Source organism: Pseudophryne corroboree, chromosome 9 (assembly GCF_028390025.1).
Source record: "Pseudophryne corroboree isolate aPseCor3 chromosome 9, aPseCor3.hap2, whole genome shotgun sequence".
In the NCBI taxonomy this organism is placed as follows: domain Eukaryota; kingdom Metazoa; phylum Chordata; class Amphibia; order Anura; family Myobatrachidae; genus Pseudophryne; species Pseudophryne corroboree.
Window position 1 is genome coordinate 298,666,904 of NC_086452.1, and position 21,763 is coordinate 298,688,666.

At 46.0% G+C, this 21,763-nt stretch overlaps 1 long non-coding RNA gene across 1 annotated transcript in view; it reads left to right on the top strand.

Annotated features, from left to right (window-relative positions):
* Positions 1-16,393, top strand: part of LOC134958053 (uncharacterized) — a 218,097-nt gene extending 201,704 nt beyond the window's left edge. The window contains exon 4 of the long non-coding RNA XR_010186856.1: positions 16,205-16,393. This is a non-coding gene — a long non-coding RNA (uncharacterized LOC134958053). The remainder of the gene's footprint in view (positions 1-16,204) is intronic.
* The last annotated feature ends 5,370 nt before the right edge of the window (positions 16,394-21,763 follow it).

A 21,763-nucleotide genomic window follows, 5' to 3' on the forward strand; every position in this document is an offset into this window, starting at 1 on the left:
ACTGAAAATATTGATACCCTAGATAGGGACAGTATTTTATTGACTTTAGAGCAATTAAAGGATGCTTTTCTTTATATGCGAGATGCTCAGAGGGATATTTGCACTCTGGCATCGAGAGTAAGTGCGATGTCCATATCTGCCAGAAGAAGTTTATGGACGCGACAATGGTCAGGTGATGCGGATTCCAAACGGCATATGGAAGTATTGCCGTATAAGGGGGAGGAATTATTTGGGGTCGGTCTATCGGATTTGGTGGCCACGGCAACAGCCGGGAAATCCACCTTTTTACCTCAGGTCCCCTCCCAACAGAAAAAGACACCGTCTTTTCAGCCGCAGTCCTTTCGTTCCTATAGGAACAAGCGGGCGAAAGGACAGTCATATTTGCCCCGAGGCAAAGGAAAGGGTAAGAGAGTGCACCAAGCAGCTTCTTCCCAGGAGCAGAAGCCCCCCCCCCCCCCACCCCGGCTTCTGCAAAGCCCTCAGCATGACGTTGGGGCTTTACAAGCGGACTCAGGGGCGGTGGGGGGTCGACTCAAGAATTTCAGCGCACAGTGGGCTCACTCACAGGTGGACCCCTGGATCCTGCAGGTAGTATCTCAGGGTTACAGGTTGGAATTCGAGAAGTCTCCCCCTCGCCGGTTCCTAAAGTCTGCTCTGCCAACGTCTCCCTCAGACAGGGCGACGGTATTGGAAGCCATTCACAAGCTGTATTCTCAGCAGGTGATAGTCAAGGTACCCCTCCTACAACAGGGAAAGGGGTATTATTCCACACTATTTGTGGTACCGAAGCCGGACGGCTCGGTAAAACCTATTCTAAATCTGAAATCTTTGAACCTGTACATACAAAAATTCAAGTTCAAGATGGAATCACTCAGAGCAGTGATAGCGAATCTGGAAGAAGGGGACTTTATGGTGTCCCTGGACATCAAGGATGCTTACCTGCATGTCCCAATTTGCCCTTCACATCAAGGGTACCTCAGGTTCGTGGTGCAAAACTGTCATTATCAGTTTCAGACGCTGCCGTTTGGATTGTCCACGGCACCTCGGGTCTTTACCAAGGTAATGGCCGAAATGATGTTTCTTCTGCGAAGAAAAGGCGTATTAATTATCCCTTACTTGGACGATCTCCTAATAAGGGCAAGGTCCAGAGAACAGCTGGGGGACGTAGTAGCACTAACCCAAGTAGTGCTGCAACAGCACGGGTGGATTCTGAATTTTCCAAAATCTCAATTGACCCCGACGACACGTCTGCTGTTCCTGGGAATGATTCTGGACACGGTTCAGAAAAAAGTGTTTCTTCCGGAGGAGAAAGCCAGGGAGTTATCCGAACTTGTCAGGAACCTCCTAAAACCAGGGAAAGTGTCTGTGCATCAATGCACAAGAGTCCTGGGAAAGATGGTGGCTTCTTACGAAGCGATTCCATTCGGCAGATTCCACGCACGAACTTTTCAGTGGGATCTGCTGGACAAATGGTCCGGATCGCATCTGCAGATGCATCAGCGGATAACCTTATCGCCACGGACAAGGGTGTCTCTTCTGTGGTGGTTGCAGAGTGCTCATCTGTTAGAGGGCCGCAGATTCGGCATACAGGACTGGGTCCTGGTGACCACGGATGCCAGTCTGAGAGGCTGGGGAGCGGTCACACAGGGAAGAAACTTCCAGGGAGTATGGTCAAGCCTGGAGATGTCTCTTCACATAAATATACTGGAGCTAAGAGCGATTTACAATGCTCTAAGCTTGGCAAAACCCCTGCTTCAGGGTCAGCCGGTGTTGATCCAGTCGGACAACATCACGGCAGTCGCCCACGTAAACAGACAGAGCGGCACAAGAAGCAGGAGAGCAATGGCAGAAGCTGCAAGGATTCTTCGCTGGGCGGAAGATCATGTGATAGCACTGTCAGCAGTGTTCATTCCGGGAGTGGACAACTGGGAAGCAGACTTCCTCAGCAGACACGATCTACACCCGGGAGAGTGGGGACTTCATCCAGAAGTCTTCCACATGATTGTGAACCGTTGGGAAAAACCAAAGGTGGATATGATGGCGTCTCGCCTCAACAAAAAACTGGACAGGTATTGCGCCAGGTCAAGAGACCCTCAGGCAATAGCTGTGGACGCTCTGGTAACACCGTGGGTGTTCCAGTCAGTGTATGTGTTTCCTCCTCTGCCTCTCATACCAAAAGTACTGAGAATTATACGGCAAAGGGGAGTAAGAACGATACTCGTGGCTCCGGATTGGCCAAGAAGAACTTGGTACCCGGAACTTCAGGAGATGCTCACGGAAGATCCGTGGCCTCTACCTCTAAGACGGGACCTGCTTCAGCAGGGACCGTGTCTATTCCAAGACTTACCGCGGCTGCGTTTGACGGCATGGCGGTTGAACGCCGAATTCTAAGGGAAAAAGGCATTCCGGAAGAGGTCATTTCTACACTGGTAAAAGCCAGGAAGGAGGTGACTGCACAACATTATCACCGCATTTGGAGAAAATATGTTGCGTGGTGTGAGGCCAGGAAGGCCCCCACGGAGGAATTTCAATTGGGTCGATTCCTATATTTCCTGCAAACAGGATTGTCTATGGGCCTCAAATTGGGGTCCATTAAGGTTCAAATTTCGGCCCTGTCGATTTTCTTCCAGAAAGAATTGGCTTCAGTTCCTGAAGTCCAGACTTTTGTAAAAGGAGTACTACATATACAGCCCCCAGTTGTGCCCCCAGTGGCTCCGTGGGACCTTAATGTAGTTTTGGATTTTCTCAAATCCCATTGGTTTGAGCCACTCAAATCGGTGGATTTGAAATATCTTACATGGAAAGTAACCATGCTGCTGGCCCTGGCTTCAGCCAGGAGAGTGTCAGAATTGGCGGCTTTATCGTATAAAAGCCCATATCTGATTTTCCATTCGGACAGGGCAGAACTGCGGACGCGTCCTCAGTTTCTGCCTAAGGTGGTGTCAGCGTTTCACCTGAACCAGCCTATTGTGGTGCCTGCGGCTACTAGCGATTTGGAGGATTCCAAGTTGCTGGACGTTGTCAGGGCATTGAAAATATATATTTCAAGGACGGCTGGAGTCAGAAAATCTGACTCGCTGTTTATACTGTATGCACCCAACAAGCTGGGTGCTCCTGCTTCTAAGCAGACGATTGCTCGTTGGATTTGTAGCACAATTCAACTTGCACATTCTGTGGCAGGCCTGCCACAGCCTAAATCTGTCAAGGCCCATTCCACAAGGAAGGTGGGCTCATCCTGGGCGGCTGCCCGAGGGGTCTCGGCATTACAACTCTGCCGAGCAGCTACGTGGTCGGGGGAGAACACGTTTGTAAAATTCTACAAATTTGATACCCTGGCTAAAGAGGACCTGGAGTTCTCTCATTCGGTGCTGCAGAGTCATCCGCACTCTCCCGCCCGTTTGGGAGCTTTGGTATAATCCCCATGGTCCTGACGGAGTCCCCAGCATCCACTAGGACGTCAGAGAAAATAAGATTTTACTTACCGATAAATCTATTTCTCATAGTCCGTAGTGGATGCTGGGCGCCCATCCCAAGTGCGGATTGTCTGCAATACTTGTACATAGTTATTGTTACAAAAATCGGGTTATTATTGTTGTGAGCCATCTTTCAGAGGCTCCTCTGTTATCATGCTGTTAACTGGGTTCAGATCACAGGTTATACGGTGTGATTGGTGTGGCTGGTATGAGTCTTACCCGGGATTCAAAATCCTTCCTTATTGTGTACGCTCGTCCGGGCACAGTATCCTAACTGAGGCTTGGAGGAGGGTCATAGGGGGAGGAGCCAGTGCACACCACCTGATCCTAAAGCTTTATTTTTGTGCCCTGTCTCCTGCGGAGCCGCTAATCCCCCATGGTCCTGACGGAGTCCCCAGCATCCACTACGGACTATGAGAAATAGATTTATCGGTAAGTAAAATCTTATTTTTACAGTACTTGTGTTGCTTCTTAATACTTACATTGTCCAATACAGTTTTAGCTAAATCCCAGGGTTGACTGATTAGAGCGGTTATACCTCATGCAGTGTTTCCTATTACCTGTCAAGGAAGTGCTGAGTCAGGCATCCCATTTTGCTCACATTCTAGTAAGTGTGGAAACTGCTCAAAATAATTCAAAGGCCACCACAGAGGTCCATGGGCGCTCACATGAAAAATAGAAACAGAAAAACAAAAAACCATATAGTGTAATTAGTTACAAATTTTAAACAGAATAATAGGAGTTTTGGTAAATTAGGACTCGTACCACACGTTTCAGTCTACTTTTTATGGTAGACCGTAAACGTATCTGGAAGCGGGCACAACCCGGTGTGGATAACACTTCTTAACAAACTTCCTAGTACACGTCTCCTCAGTAGAGTTGTATATGTGGAAAAAATGGAAATCTTTCCATAGTATAACACCATTTATTTGACACCACAAGATCAAAACATAAAAGCAAATGCAGAGGGATATAGGTGGTCTCTCAAAGGAGGTAGATATATACAGCAAAGATCTTAAACAGAACACCAGGCGTCCCCAGAACCAGCTGTCTCTTCGGATGGTGGTCCGTCACCCTTCCCTCTGGCAGGTGAACCCTCCTTGCCGATGTGTTTCAACACCAACTGGTGTCTTTTTCAAGGCATAATGAGGGTGGAGTCCTATCCATATTTCTGCAGCGGGGTACACTGTGTTCCACAAGGAATTCATTGGGGGTGTAGAGCGGGATCTTGGATCCAGAGGCACCATCAGGCAAAGCTTTGACTGTCCCAGGATGCATTGGGTCCTCCTCTGTAACCCCGCCTCCAGGTACCGAGAGCTCAGTTTTGAGTGGTGCCTGCAGGCAGCAGGTCACCTAACAGGCGGGCTGCACTGGGCAGCCCTGGAAAAGGTGAAGACTTCAAGGGGCGCAGCACTGTTATGTCAGGGTGACATTCAGCGCTGCGTCTCCATCACCTCCCAAGCGGCGTTGCATACTCCCGCGGCCCAGATCCCGGGTACTTGCGGCGGAGACGCTCCGGCGTAGGCACATGGACGCAGACGCTCTCCTGGTTCGCGTGGCTGCTACGAAGTGAGGAGGTACAGTAAAAGGGTCCCCCAGGTGGGACCTGCCACTAAATCGCGTTCCTGTTGCAGTCTAGGGAGACTGACTGCGACACTATTGTGGACACGGTTACCGAGCAGGGACCCCACTATATCTGCCAGGGCATAGGCGTACAGGTCGGGTGTAAGGCTCCGTAGTACCGGCGGTGAGGCCCAGCATAGGGGAGTCGGCGCTCGACCTGTAGCCACTCCCCCGACCCAGGACGCCATCATTCTCACAGATTTCCCGCCCTGGAGCTGCCTCACACTCTCCCTCCGTTCCTGACAGAGAGACGCTGGGCGCCATTTTCTGAGCATAGCTGCTACTGGTGTCTGGGATTGCAGGGCAAGGTCTCCCCTGTAAAGCCGCCGGTCCACAGCGCTGAGACTTTACAGACACTTGAGTATTCTACATGTTTTATTACAGACAGCATTAGTTAAGAAAGAGTGTACCTATTACAGTATATATTGTACGAGTATTCTGATATATACCTCCAGACTAGTCCAGTGCAGTTTTATTGTGCTAATAATAATCTCTACTTTGCCTGTGACTGTGTGTACCTGTACCTGCTGTATAGTTTCACTTACATGTGTATCCCATCTACGGTAGCTATCACTATAGTTTATACCTGAAGGGACTAGGTGCGTCAGGGTCCTCTACTATAGTGTACACAGTACTTATCTCTATACAGATATATTACTGTGTTACAGTCACGTACACCAGGATTTAGTTCACAACAGGGCCGTAACTACATGTGTGTGAAGTGTGCGTTGCACACAGCACACTTTAGGTGAGAGCGCAATGTGCGCTGTGACCCCGATTGGCCACCCCGTCTGTGGTACAGCGCTTATCCTCTGCTGCAGTGATAGGTGGCTTCGGGGAGGAGGGGGGCGGGGAGGGCAGCAGAGAGAGAAGATGTGGACGGATTTACCCTTTACCCTTCGGCCGGCCATTCACACAACCAGCTGGGCCGGCTCTCACACTGCCAGCTGCTGGGAGCCGGAGCAGACTCAGCTAGGTAGCTATGCTCCGGCACAAGCTGCAGAGGACTCAGTTGGGGGCGGGGCTACACGGGACTGCTGCTGCTGTACTGTCAGGGAGGGAATGCTGAAGAAACGGTTGCTGATCCAGGGCCAGCCCAGCCAGTGAGAGTGCGCACTGCTTTTTTTAAGGTACTGTAAGAGGGAAATGTGTGTTTCTACTTTATGTCTGTGTGATTTGCATGTGTACTTCAGTGTTTGTGACTTTAATGTGGTGTGTGTGTGTGTGTGTGTGTGTGACTTCCATGTGAGCTTGTGTGTGTGTGACTTCCATGTGAGCTTGTGTGTGTGTGTGCGTGTCTTGCTTGTGAACTTGTGTGTATTTGTGTCTTACATGTGAACTTGTGTGTGTGACTTGCATGTGTGTGTGTGAGAGACTTGCATGTGGGCTTCTGTGTATGTGTGTGTCATCCCCACTATACCGCAAATTAGACTATAGCTCCCGGCAGGGCCGTAACTACATACACAGCGCAGTCGCCCTGAGGGGGGACTATCTGCCGTAATGTGTAAAAAGGGGACGCTGTCTGTCGTAGTGTGTAAAAAGGGGACGCTGTCTGCCGTAGTGTGTAAAATGGGGACGCTGTTTGCCGTAATGTGTAAAATGGGGACGCTGTTTGCCGTAATGTGTAAAATGGGGACGCTGTCTGCCGTAATGTGTAAAATGGGGACGCTGTCTGCCGTAATGTGTAAAAGGGGACGCTGTCTGCTGTGGTGTGTAAAAAGGGGACGCTGTCTGCCATAGTTTGTAAAAAGGGGACGCTGTCTGTCGTAATGTGTATAAAGGAGACGCTGTCTGCCGTAATGTATAAAAAGGGGACACGGTCTGCCCTAATGTGTAAAAAAAGGGATACTGTCTACCGTTATGTGTAAAAAGGGGACGCTGTCTGCCGTATTGTGTAAAAACGGGACGCTGTCTACCGTAATGTTTAAAAAAGGGATGCTGTCTACCGTTATGTGTAAAAAGGGGATGCTGTCTGCCGTATTGTGTAAAAACGGGACGCTGTCTCCCGTAATGTGTAAAAAAGGGACACTGTCTGCGTAATGTGTAAAAAGGGGAATCTGTCCGTCGTAATGTGTAAAAACGACTCTACCTGGTGTAGTGGCGCTACTGTGCAGCGTAATTTGAATTATGGAGACTACTGTGCACCGTAATATGAATTGGCATTATTTTGTGGCCACACCCCTTCCCCATGAATCCACGCACTATATTTATTTTTCCTGCTCGCCTACGGCGCTTACTGCCCCTATTTTACATAAAGGGGGAGGGGCGCCGATGCCGTTTCTTGCACACAGCGCTAAAATGTCTAGTTATGGCACTGGTTCACAAGTTTTGTGTATTCTGACGCTGTTTGTGTACTTTGTCTGCAAGTTGTGTACTCTGTCTGGCTTCATCGTACTAATAGCCTGGTTGTTGCTATATTACATTGTCTAACAATAAGGGCAGTAAAACTCTGGAAGCTCCTGTAATTTGCAAGGTATGCTCCAGAGGTTTACCTGAGGGGGAAGTATTGCGTGATGGTCTTTGGTTAGACAGAAATCTGCTCCAGGTCACTCCCGTGTACCTGGGTCCTCTAAGCAGGCTACTTCCTCCTCACAATCTACTAACCTCTCTGATGTTTCATCTGACGAGGAGGGGGAGCATACTGTCCTATCAGACTCTGAATCTTATGTTGCTGACGAGGATTCTACCTTATAGGTTGATGTCCCTGGCCTGGTGGATGCTATTAAGCAGACCTTTCAGATCACCGAGGATGAGTATTCCACTACAGTGGCCACGAAAACTGATATGTTTAAACAACAGAAGGTGGTTAAAACTGTATTACCCCATTCTGATCATCTTGTGGATATCAGGAAGGAACCCTGGTCTACCCCAGGTAAGAAATTCCCGCTCCCTAAACGGTCTTTGGCTCGCTATCCTCTCCCTGCAGAGTTATGTAGTAAATGTGGAAAACCCACCGCTGGTAGGTTCTCATGTAACCCGTCTCGTGGTGTCGTCTACTCTGCCTGTCACCACTGTCACCTCCCTGAAGAAATCGACAGTTAAGCGTGTGGAGGAATGCCTGAAGTCTATATATTCCCTCACAGGGGCCATCCATAGGCCCACCATAGCTGCCTCTTGGGCTGCAAAGGCTATCGAGGCGTGGGTTCAGGCTTTAGAGTATGAGCTCCTGACAATATTTCTGACAAAGCCACACAATACCTGTCTCACATATGCACTGCCACCTACTACATTCAGGAGGCATCCTCTGAGGTGGGGGTACTGGCAGCCAAAGCATCATCCACGTCTGTCCTGGCTCACCGCTTACTGTGGTTAAGGTCGTGGAAAGTGGATATGAACTCCAAGAAGACCTTGGAGGTACTCCCCTTTACTGGGTACATTTTATTTGGACAGGACCTGAATAAAATAGTGTATGAATTAGCAGCTGCTAAGACTGCTTTTCTTCCTCCTGCTAATCCTTCTGCTCAGAAAGCGAAAAACTACCACTTTTCGTTCTATTCGACCTCAAGGGAAAGCCAAGGGTCAGTCTTACCCCAGACGATCTCATGATCCCAAGACCACCAAGCCCAAGACGAAGCAGTCCTGGGCAGCCCATCAGCGTGTTTCTAAACAAGACAAGCCTGCTGCATGATGGGGCGGGCCTCCCCCTGGGGGACCCCAGGAAGGGAGGACGACTTCTACAGTTCGCCAAGGTCTGGTTAAAGACCACTTCAGACGCTTGGGTACTGGAAGTTGTCTCTCACGGGTACGCTGTCTCCTTCAAGAGACGTCCCCCTCACCAGTTCTGCACTACGGTACTCCCTTCAGATCCGTTGAAGGTGCAGGCTCTACAAACGGTGGTAGGTTCTTTCCTGATTACAGGAGTGGTTGTGCCGGTACCTCAGTCCCAGCGTGGCAGAGGCTATTATTCGACCCTGTTTCTTGTGCAGCAACCAAATAGGTCTTTTCGGTCTATTCTCATCCTCAAGTCACTGAACAAATTTGTGAGGGTCGCCAAGTTTTGTATGGAAACATTGCGCTGTATTGTGCTGGCAATGGAACCCGGAGATTACATGGTATCCCTGGATATAAAGGATGCTTATCTGCATATTCCTATGGCCATATCGCATCAGCAGATCCTGCATTTTGCTACCAATTCCAGGCTCTGTTGTCCGGACTGGCCACGGCTCCTTGGATCTTCACCAAGGTTATGGCCGTGATGACGGAGCACCTCCATCGCCAGGGAATCAGAATTCTGCTGTACTTGGAATACCTGCTGATTCTGGTGAATTCCCACAATGTCCTCCTCAGTTACAATTGACGGTGAGTTGCTTACAAGCCCACGGATGGCAGATCAACTGGAAGAAGTCCTCGCTGGTCCCAGCTCAGAGCATGGTGCACCTAGGGGCGCTTCTGGACCCACACAATCAATCAGAGATGTTTCCTGTCTCCAGACAAGGTCCTGAAAATCCAGGACATTATAAGACACTTCATCGATTCACTCGGCGATGCAAATACTTGGCCTGATGGTGTCGACATTCGACATGGTGGAGTGAGCTCAATTTCATTCCCGCCCTCTGCAACGATTAATTCTTGCCAGGTGGGACGGTCTGCCTCACCGGATCAGACCCCAAAGGATCTTTTTGACTCCGGAGGTTTGTTTGTCGCTAACCTGGTGACTCCAGGACCAGCAACTGAGCAGGGGCCGTCCCTTCTGGATCCCTGACTGGGTCCTCCTGACAACAGATGCCAGTCTCAGGGGATGGGGAGCAGTGTTGGAGCAACACTCTTTTCAGGGTGGACCAAGGAAGAATCACTCCTCTCGATAAACATCCTAGAGCTGAGGGCGGTGTTCAATGCATTATCTCTTGCCCTGCCTCTGGTACGGAACAGACCGGTTGAGGTATGGTCAGACAACGCCACGACAGTGGCATACATAAACCAAGAAGGCGGCACTCAAAGCCACATGGCTGTGAAGGAAGTGTCAAAAATCCTTTGTTGGGCAGAACGCCATCTGCCAAGTATATCGGCAGTGTTCATTCCAGGTGTCCTTAACTTGGAAGCGGACTACCTCAGTCACCAGGACATACACAACGGAGAGTGGAGTCTTCATCCAGAAGTCTTTCAACTCCTAGTGGACAGGTGGGGTCTACCAGACGTAGACCTAATGACGTCTCGACACAATTACAAGGTTTCGGTCTTCGGATAAAGGACGAGGGATCCTCAAGCAGCGTTCGTGGATGCACTGGCAATTCTATGGAACTTTCGGCTGCCTTACGTGTTCCCTCTAGTGTCACTCCTAGGATTCTACGGAAGTTTAAATAGGAAGGAGGAATGCTGCTTCTAGTTGCTCCAGCGTGACCCAGACTGCATTGGTTCTCAGACCTGCAGGGTCTATCAATGGGGCATTCCCTTCTACTTCCGCAACGACCAGACCTCCTCGTACAGGGTCCTTGTCTCTACCCAGACCTGGCCAGACTGGCTTTGACGGCGCGGCTCTTGAAGCATCACTTCAGAGAGCCAAAGGATTTTCAGAGGTGGTTATTCAAACGATGTTGAAAGCCCACAAACCGGCCTCTGCCCTGATTTATTACAGGGTTTGGAATTCTTACTTCACCTGGGGTGCTGAGAAGAATTACGATGTCCATAGATTCAGAACTTCCAGGATACTGGCTATTCTGCAAAGAGGCCTGGACTTAGGTCTTCGTCTGGCCTCCTCAAGGTTCATATATCTGCCTTGTTGGTTTGGTTTCAGAGAAAAATAGCCTCTGTACCTGATGTTCAGATGTTCATTCAGGGCGTTATTCAGATTCAGCCTCCCTATGTCCCTCCTGTGGCTCCATGGGATTTGTCTGTTGTGCTGAATGCACTGCAAGAGTCTCCATTTGAACCTTTTGAATCGGTGGACCTTAAATGGCTCACAGCCAAGGTCCTGTTCTTGCTGGCTATTGCCTCTGCAAGACGGGTGTCTGACTTGGGCACTTTGTTCTGTCGTCCACCTTTTCTCATATTCCACCAGGACCTGGTAGTTCTATGAACTCGCCCTGGTTATTTGCCTAAGTTGGTGTCATCTTTTCACCTTAACCAAGAGATTGTGGTTCCGGCCTTTGTCTCTTGGGATATGTCTCCCAAAGAACGTTCTTTGGATGTGGTTAGGGCTCCATATCTATGTGGAGAGGACTGCCTCTATCAGGAGATCAGATTCCCTTTTTGTTTTGTTTGATTTTCACAAACGTGGATGGCCTGCGAATAAGAAAACCCTGGCCAGATGGATTAGAATGGTGATTGCACAAGCCTATGCGCAGGCTGGACTCGCAGCTCCTGCTGCAGCTAAAGCCCATTCTGCTCAGTCTGTTGGACCTTCTTGGGCAGCCCGCCGTGGCACATCCCCAGAACAATTGTGCAAGGCGGTTATGTGGTCCTCAGTGAACACGTTCATTAGGTTCTGTGCCTTTGATACTTCCACCTCCCAGGATGCTTCTTTTGGACGCCGGGTTCTCATACCCGCTAAGGCGCGTCCCCTCCCTTGAGGAACTGCTTTAGGACATCCCTGATGTATTCCCTGTGGAACACAATGTACCCTGTTGCAGAAAAGGAGAGTTATAGTAGACTTACCATTGTTAACTCTCTTTCTGCGATGTACACTGAGTTCCACAGGGCGCCCACCCTAACACACCTAGATTCTTTGGGTTGTGTGGCATTAGCCGCGGGTACCCTCTCCTGTTGTGAGACTGTGGTTTTATGTGACTAACATCTGCCTTCTCTTTTACCTACTCCTGCATTGGACTGGTTATTGAAACTGAGGCGGGGTTATAGAGGAGGCCCAAATGCATCCTGGGACAGTCAAAGCTTTGCCTGATGGTGCCTCTGGATCCAAGATCCTGCTCTACTCCCCCAAAGTATTCCCTGTGGAGCCCAGTGTACCTCACAGAAAGAGCGTTAAACATGGTAAGTCTACCATAACTCTCTCCTTATTTATACCCCCATCAGTTTATGGCCGGGTAAAACCTATTTTCAGACCCAGATTTTCTATAATCTATTTACCTAATTGTCCTCTTTAATTTATTCCTTCCGCTCATGTCCACCCTGGTAAATCACTCATTTCACCGACATCCCGCTGGAAATAGTCTTATTCAAACTACCGGAAGTGAGCTCACGGCCGCTTTCCATTTCGCCGCAACCGGAAGTCGTCATTTACCACGCCGGATAACAGCACCAGGCCGATGTGTATGTTGTCACAACCGGAAGTGGTCATCCTCCTCACGGTATCTTTGGCAGAAGTGATACTACGTATTCCGGAAATGTGACTTCCATTGTAAACACTGATGCTCACCTTCAACCGGAAGTGTTCTTTCACGCTGCTAAATTTCACTATAACAACAACTGACCTCAAATCACGGAGGCGGCCATTTCGGGATAGCTCTTCATAGGTCACACTTACTCCGCTGACATGTTAGTGAAGTCCTATAGGATATGGAAAAGGAGATATAAAAAAATAGGAATGAGTAATCACCTTTAAAATAGGAATAATTTTAAAATCATGACAACATCCTTTTATAACAAGGACTAAAGTGCATTTATATAAATAAAGTGCACACAATTACTATACAAAGTGATTACTTGCGAGGATAGAAATAGGAAAACTTAAAAATACATGAATAGGAAATAAAAATTACAGAGAGTAGTTGCTTTCTTTCAGGAAATTCTTATTTAGTCCTGATGGAATCAGGGTTCTACAATCATAAATCATTGTCATCTCATTTTGTGCTAATTTTTGTGATATGTTATTCCCTTTAACATCACTTGTCACTTTTCTAAGACAGTAGAAATTTTGTATTTGTCCCACATCACATTTATGGGTGTCCTTTAAAATGAGATGATAACGCATATGTATCGACCCCTTTTTTTATATTTCTTAAATGTTCGCCTAGTCTAATTTTAAGGGGTCTACTTGTCCAATGTAAAATTTATCACATGTACATTCAATACAATAAATCACGTTAGATGTGCATCAGGTAATGAGATCCATTATTTAAATTTTCCTCTCGTTAATATCAACTTCTAAAATCTTCGTGCCAAAACGATTTTTTATGTTTCTACACCCTATACATAAACCACATCTGAAGAACCCTGTCGTAACTATCTTAGGACCTTTAGGGGATGTTGGACATAAGCTCCATATGAATTTGGATTTTAAATTAGGTGCTCGTCTAAAGATACACACCGGATTGGATGAGAGATCATTACTTATCACAGGATCTCTCTTCAACATTTTCCAATGTTTTTTAAATATCCTTAGTACTTTATTATGTTGTGACGAAAAAATCTGTTGTGAATGCCCATTTAAAATGTAAATTTTTATCATCTCTCCGATTCTTTACAGAGTTCAACAATATCTTTCTATCTAAGTCTGTGACTTCTTTGAGGGCCAAGTTAGTTTTTACCTTATCATAGCCACACTCCTTAAATCGATGTTCCATCTCCTTTACCTGAACCTCAAAAACTTCCTTATCAGAGCAGTTCTTAGCCTTTTAAAACTATCCCGCTGGTATTGATTCCAGCCAGCGGTCATGATGACAACTGTCTCTCTTAATATAGGCTATAGAATCACTGTATTTAATAAAATTCTTGGTCTTTATTTTTCCATCCTCAACGTAAATTGTTAGATCTAAAAAATGAACACTAGTCTTACTGATGTCAAATGTTAAAACTATATTAGTTTCATTTGTGTTTAAATGGTTAGCAAAGAGGTCTAATTCTTCCCGTCTTCCCTGCCATATAAACAATATATCATTGATATATCTACACCAGGACACTAGGTTCGGCACATATGGGTTATTGTCCCATGTGGAGTAGGTTTCCCAATAACCCATAAAAATGTTCACATAACTTGGGGCAAACCTAGTACCAATGACAGTCCCTCTTTTCTGGACATAAAAACCATCTTTCAAAATAAAATAATTATTGGATAAAATTAAATTAATACCTTCGATTATGGGTTATTGGGAAACCAACTCCATATGGGCCAAAGAAAGAACACTTCCGGTTGGAGGGGAGCACCAGTGTTTACAATGGAAGTCACATTTCCAGAATACGTAGTATCACTTCCGCCAAAGATACCGGGAGGAGGATGACCACTTCCGGTTGTGACAACATACATATCGGCCTGGTGCTCTTATCCGGCATGGTAAATGTGACGACTTCCAGTCTCGGCGAAACGGAAAGCGGTCGTGAGCTCACTTCCGGTAGTTTAAATACTGTAAGACTATTTCCGGCGAGATGTCAGAGAAATGAGTGAAATACCAGAGCGAACATGAGCGGAAGGGATAAATTAAAGAGGACAATTAGGTAAATAGATGATAGAAAAATCTGTGTCTGGGAATAGGTTTTACCCGGCCATCAATTGATGGGGGTATAAATATATGGATAGGACTCCACCCTCATTATGCCTTGAAAAAGACACCAGTTGGTGTTGAAACACATCGGCAAGGAGGGTTCACCTGCCAGAGGGAAGGGTGAAGGACCACCATCCGAAGAGACAGCTGGTTCTGGGAACGCCTGGTGTTCTGTTTAAGATCTTTGCTGTATATGTCTTCTTGCTTTGTAGACCATTTCGAACGGTGAGAGACCACCTATATTCTTCTGCATTTGTTTTATGTTTTGATGTTGTGGTATAGTGTCAAATAAATGGTGTTATACTATGGAAAGATTTCCATTTTTTCCACATATACAACTCTACTGAGTAAAAAGGACGTGTACTAGGAAGTGTCTTAAGAAGTAATATCCACATCAGGTTGTGCCCGCTTCCAGATAAGACTACGGTCTACCATAAAAAGTTGACTGAAACTTGTGGTACGAGTCCTAATTTACCAAAACTCCTATTATTCGGTTTAAAATTTGTAACAAATTACACTATATGGTTTTTTGTTTTTCTGTTTCTATATTTCATATGAGTGCCCATGGACCTCTGTGGTGGTCTTAATCATTTTGAGTCGTTACAAGTGTAAAGTGACACTTTTCTTTCCATTGTGGTCCAGGGAGCAGCCTTTGGCGTAGTTTATTTTATCTACTCTTTTTATATAAGTGTGGAAACTGACTTATAACTTAGGCAAATTGTTTTCCCAGCAAGAAGGGCAAAAGCATGAAAGGAAATGATCATGACCAATACTACTGCAATCTAAGATAACTTGTAAGACTGTTGGGCCCAGATTTATCAAGCCTTGGAGAGTGATGAATAGCACGGTGATAAAGTACCAACCAATCAGCTCGTAACTGCCATGTCACATGCTGTGTTTGAAAAATGACAGGGGCAGGTTGGCTGGTACTTTATCACCGTGCTATTTATCAATCTCCAAAGCTTGATAAACTGGGCCCTGGTGAGGTTGCTTAGCATGTTTGTCCTGCATGGTTCACCACATGCAGGACAAACATGCTGAGCAACCTCATTAGGGTGAACCATGTAGTTGTTTTGTTTATTAACTAAAATGAAAAGTTTACTAAATTAAATAGGAGGATTTGTGTACCTGCGTGGTCTAAAAATGGTGATTGCTGTTTTACACCTAGTAGGTTTGATTGATGCACTTTGATGTGCTGTTTATACTTAAGTAAATTGCATTGTTTTTCAAAGCGCCAAAAACCAGTCAAGGGTACACAGAAATAGAAAGGTTGACTTAAATATACAGCGTAAGAAAATAAAAAAAAATTTGGAAGCTCAGGGTTGTACAAACTATTGCTTGGCTTGGCTGGGTGGATGTATTTGAACGCTGTATCACATGTTCAGTCTAAGCAACTCCTTCACTCGTTCTCAAGCTAAACAGTTCCCTCCTCATTTTGGTGTGTTAGGGGCACATCATAGGTTACAGTAAGTGATCCCAAGCCCGTAATCACACTGCACTTTATAGCAAGTTCACATGCTTGTGTTCATAGCGTGCCCAGTTTCTGTATAGATCAATAATCCTTTTACTTGATTGTTTGTTAAGATTTGTTAACCATGTTTATAAATTTGATAAGAGATTAGGTGGAAAATAAAATTCCAGGTAATGCAGAGCCTAATGGAGGTGTAGCTAGGCCAAAAACAATTAAATATGTTCATTAATCTTTCTGATGTTTTAAAATATTTATTTTTGTTTCAGAAATCTGAAGAGTGCGAGGGTGTTAGTCACTGAAATATTAAATTGATCACGACAGAATGAAACACGTGATACCTTCTGAAGAATATTCATACCAAAGTGAGATTAAGTGGACACACAAGCATTTTTGACCTTGAAATTTAAAAACAATATGTATGCTGTACACATGCATTATATTATCCAAACATGTCATTTTATGGCTTCTTCAATTTCAAGATCTGGAAACTTATCATGCATGCTAAAACTCTGCTCCATTGCACTGCATGTTAAGGATGGGCATCTAAAGCCGATAGTTAGCATCCAGTTCCTATGGAAGTATTTTCCCATCAAATTTGGGGTATTTGATGGTTGTCAGCAGTGGCGGCAACAGAGGTGTGGCTGCAGCACAGTCCAAACTTCAAATAGGGGAGCCACACCAACTGTTCCCCCAAACACTGCCAAACATCGCCTGCGGGACACACTGTCAGTTGGTGTGGCTCCCCTATTTGGATTTTGAACTGCACTGCAGCCCCACCTCTGTCAGCTTTGCACATACACACACTAAAACCATTGATTGTTATACCATCAAATGGTTCCGATGCAATGGCTAGTAGCAGTTGCATCACTGGATTTGATGTCAGAAGCCTGGCAACCATTCAAAGCTGGGTCCCTAAAGTGGTGGTATTATTATTATTTTTAGTATTATTTATTTATACAGCACCACAAAATTGTGCTGTGGGTATAGAATATATTACAAAGAAGTAAAGGGTTAACAGGCTATTTACAGGACATACAATAATTATACAGTTAGTCATAAGCAGAGAAGTGGAGTCGTTATGCCAAACTTCAACTCAAACTCCTCTATTTTACTACAGTCCGACTCTATCATAAATGGCAGATGTATATTTTACATGCATTTAATCTAGAATACAATTTGAACTTCAGGGTAATTAAATCTGTGCAATATATTATTTCATTAAGGTTCAAATAGTAGTTTAAAACATGGGATGGTAGGAGAACATATGTAGAATATCAGCAGATTAATTATATTGCAATGTAATGTGTGATGGCTGTATGTGGCAACTTAAATTATTGCAGTGTAGTGATTGACAGCAGCATAAGGTAATTACTACAGTTTAGTTGTAGGTGACAGTGGGGTAATTATAATGGCATATTATATTATTTTGCCATATTATCCTTTGGACAGAAAGAGTCCTTTTTAGTTTTCATCTTAGTCAATAACAGTTTATTGGCTTTCTCTTCCTGCTGTTTAGCTACTACTGCTTCACCCAAAATTGTCTCAGACACTGCAAAGCTGCACAAGACATAGGGCCTAATTCAGATCTGATTGCAGCAGCAAATTTGTTAGCTATTGGGCAAAACAATGTGCACTGCAAGGGGGGGCAGATATAACATGTGCAGAGAGAGTTAGATTTGGGTGGCTTATATTGTTTCTGTGCAGGGTAAATACTGGCTGCTTTATTTTTGCACTGCAATTTAACTATCTCTCTGCACATGTTATATCAATCCCCCCCCCCCCCCCCCTGCAGTGCACATGGTTTTGCCCATTAGCTAACAACTTTGCTGCAGCGGTCAGATCTGAATTAGGCCCATAATGCGTTAGGTATAACAGTTGGTGTGTAGAACTAACAAGAGGCATTATAAAAGGACTAACCAGTGGATGGGCAGAGGGGGTGGGGACAAAATACAGGGCAGAGTGCACTACTTGGGAGAACTTAAAATGTAATTATAGAGAATACCACTGATGCTAATTGACCACCCATTGCTAAATTTACTACGACTTTTCAGTTTTCTGCAGGATTTCCAGGTTTCTTTTGTATGGGTTCACATGCAATATGAATTGTGAACTATTGACTGCCGGAGGATATAGCAATATCTAACTTGTGTGCAAGTGTATTTTATTATAATAGAACTTATTATGCTTGTAATACTGATAAAGAAAAGATATTTTGTGAAATAATTGTTGCCAAGAACAAAATGTAAATATACCCTTTTCATACAGAAATCCCAGCAATTACCCGGGTTTCCAATCCTGGTAAATTCCTTGGTCGAAGTCCCGGGAATTACAACCTGGGTTGACCCTTTCACACAGCAAATTACAGTGTAGAATTGCTTCACACTGTAATTTCATTTTCGGTGAGAAAGGGGTATTCGAAAAGGATGTTATGCTTGAGAAAAAGTATTGTGTATGCTGAACAAATGTATTGCTTAACACGTTCATGTAAAGTAAGTCAATTCTGTGGCCTTGGTACTGAACCTTTTATGTAGCCAGCACCCAAAATTTCAATGAGCCCTTGTTCTGAAAGACGGATCCAAATGTGTAGGTTGCGTTTAGTCAATATGGGCCACTGGCTTTGCGTTAACTGCTAATGACACCGCATGTCAAACTCAATTTAATGTGTGGTGCCCAGGAACCACATGCATGTACGATTTTGGAGTGGGATTGTAAAAGAACACTCCACTGACCTCATTGCATTCAAATATGATAAATGCAAGAAAAGGCAGCTTTGGAAAAATGGCCGAATAGTGGATATGCTCCCCACTGCAAATGTTAGTAGGTATTGGACATTCCAACCAATGGGCCCTACTCCCATATACTGTCAATGCGGACTAGTGCAGGGAGGAAATTTGTTGTGCCTATAACTGTAATTTTCCAAGTTTTATAATATTTATTTCTCTATCGTCCTAAGTGGATGCTGGGGTTCCTGAAAGGACCATGGGGAATAGCGGCTCCGCAGGAGACAGGGCACAAAAAAGTAAAGCTTTACTAGGTCAGGTGGTGTGCACTGGCTCCTCCCCCTATGACCCTCCTCCAGACTCCAGTTAGATTTTGTGCCCGAACGAGAAGGGTGCAATCTAGGTGGCTCTCCTAAAGAGCTGCTTAGAGAAAGTTTAGTTTAGGTTTTTTTCTTTACAGTGAGTCCTGCTGGCAACAGGATCACTGCAACGTGGGACTTAGGGGGAAAGTAGTAAACTCACCTGCATGCAGAGTGGATTTGCTGCTTGGCTACTGGACACCATTAGCTCCAGAGGGATCGAACACAGGCCCAGCCGTGGAGTCCGGTCCCGGAGCCGCGCCGCCGACCCCCTTGCAGATGCTGAAGCGTGAAGAGGTCCGGAAACCGGCGGCTGAAGACTCCTCAGTCTTCATAAGGTAGCGCACAGCACTGCAGCTGTGCGCCATTTTCCTCTCAGCACACTTCACTGGGCAGTCACTGAGGGTGCAGAGCGCTGGGGGGGGGCGCTCTGAGAGGCAAATATAAACCTTATACAAGGCTAAAAATACCTCACATATAGCCCATAGGGGCTATATGGAGATATTTAACCCCTGCCTGACTGGAAAAATAGCGGGAGAAGAACCCGCCGAAAAAGGGGCGGGGCCTATCTCCTCAGCACACGGCGCCATTTTCTGTCACAGCTCCGCTGGTCAGAACGGCTCCCAGGTCTCTCCCCTGCACTGCACTACAGAAACAGGGTAAAACAGAGAGGGGGGGCACATTAATGGCTATATATATATATATTAAAGCAGCTATAAGGGAGCACTTAATATAAGGATATCCCTTGTATATATAGCGCTTTGTGGTGTGTGCTGGCAGACTCTCCCTCTGTCTCCCCAAAAGGGCTAGTGGGTCCTGTCTTCATTAGAGCATTCCCTGTGAGTTTGCGGTGTGTGTCGGTACGTGGTGTCGACATGTATGAGGACGATATTGGTGTGGAGGCGGAGCAATTGCCAAATATGCAGATGTCACCCCCCAGGGGGTCGACACCAGAATGGATGCCTTTATTTGTGGAATTACGTGATGGTTTATCTTCCCTTAAACAGTCAGTTGAGGACATGAGGCGGCCGGACAATCAATTAATGCCTGTCCAGGCGCCTCAAACACCGTCAGGGGCTGTAAAACGCCCTTTGCCTCAGTCGGTCGACACAGACCCAGACACGGGCACTGATTCCAGTGACGACGGTAGAAATTCAAACGTATTTTCCAGTAGGGCCACACGTTATATGATTTTGGCAATGAAGGAGACGTTACATTTAGCTGATACTACAGATACCGTAAAACAGGGTATTATGTATGGTGTGAAAAAACTACAAACAGTTTTTCCTGAATCAGAAGAATTAAATGACGTGTGTGATGAAGCGTGGGTTGCTCCTGATAAAAAGTTGATAATTTCAAAAAAGTTATTGGCATTATACCCTTTCCCGCCAGAGGTTAGGGCGCGCTGGGAAACACCCCCTAAGGTGGACAAGGCGCTCACACGCTTATCCAAACAAGTGGCGTTACCCTCTCCTGAGACGGCCGCACTTAAGGATCCATCAGATAGAAAGATGGAAGTTATTCAAAAGAATATATACACACATGCAGGTGTTATACTACGACCAGCTATAGCAACTGCCTGGATGTGCAGTGCTGGAGTAGTTTGGTCAGAATCCCTGATTGAAAATATTGATACCCTAGATAGGGACAATGTTTTACTGTCGTTAGAACAAATAAAGGATGCATTTATCTATATGCGTGATGCACAGAGGGATATTTGCACACTGGCATCTCGGGTGAGTGCTATGTCCATTTCAGCCAGAAGAGCCTTATGGACACGACAGTGGACAGGCGATGCGGATTCAAAACGTCACATGGAGGTTTTGCCGTATAAAGGGGAGGAGTTATTTGGAGTTGGTCTATCAGACTTGGTGGCCACGGCTACTGCCGGGAAATCCACTTTTTTACCTCAAGTCACTCCCCAACAGAGAAAGGCACCGACCTTTCAACCGCAGCCTTTTCGCTCCTACAAAAATAAGAGAGCAAAGGGCTTGTCGTACCTGCCACGAGGCAGAGGAAGAGGGAAGAGACACCAACAGGCAGCTCCTTCCCAGGAACAGAAGCCCTCCCCGGCTCCTGCAAAAACCTCAGCATGACGCTGGGGCCTCTCAAGCGGACTCGGGGACAGTGGGGGGCCGTCTCAAAAATTACAGCGCGCAGTGGGCTCACTCGCAGGTAGACCCCTGGATCCTGCAGATAATATCTCAGGGGTACAGGTTGGAATTAGAGACGGATCCTCCTCATCGTTTCCTGAAGTCTGCCTTACCAACCGTCTCTTCCGAAAGGGAGAGGGTGTTGGAAGCCATTCACAAGCTGTACGCTCAGCAGGTGATAGTCAAAGTACCCCTATTACAACAAGGAAAGGGGTATTATTCCACTCTATTTGTGGTACCGAAGCCGGATGGCTCGGTAAGGCCTATTCTAAATCTGAAGTCCTTGAACCTCTACATAAAAAAGTTCAAGTTCAAGATGGAGTCACTCAGAGCAGTGATAGCGAACCTGGAAGAAGGGGACTTTATGGTATCCTTGGACATCAAGGATGCGTATCTACACGTTCCGATTTACCCCGCACACCAGGGGTACCTCAGGTTCATTGTTCAAAACTGTCACTATCAGTTTCAGACGCTGCCGTTCGGATTGTCCACGGCGCCTCGGGTCTTTACCAAGGTAATGGCCGAGATGATGATTCTTCTTCGAAGAAAAGGCGTATTAGTTATCCCATACTTGGACGATCTCCTAATAAGGG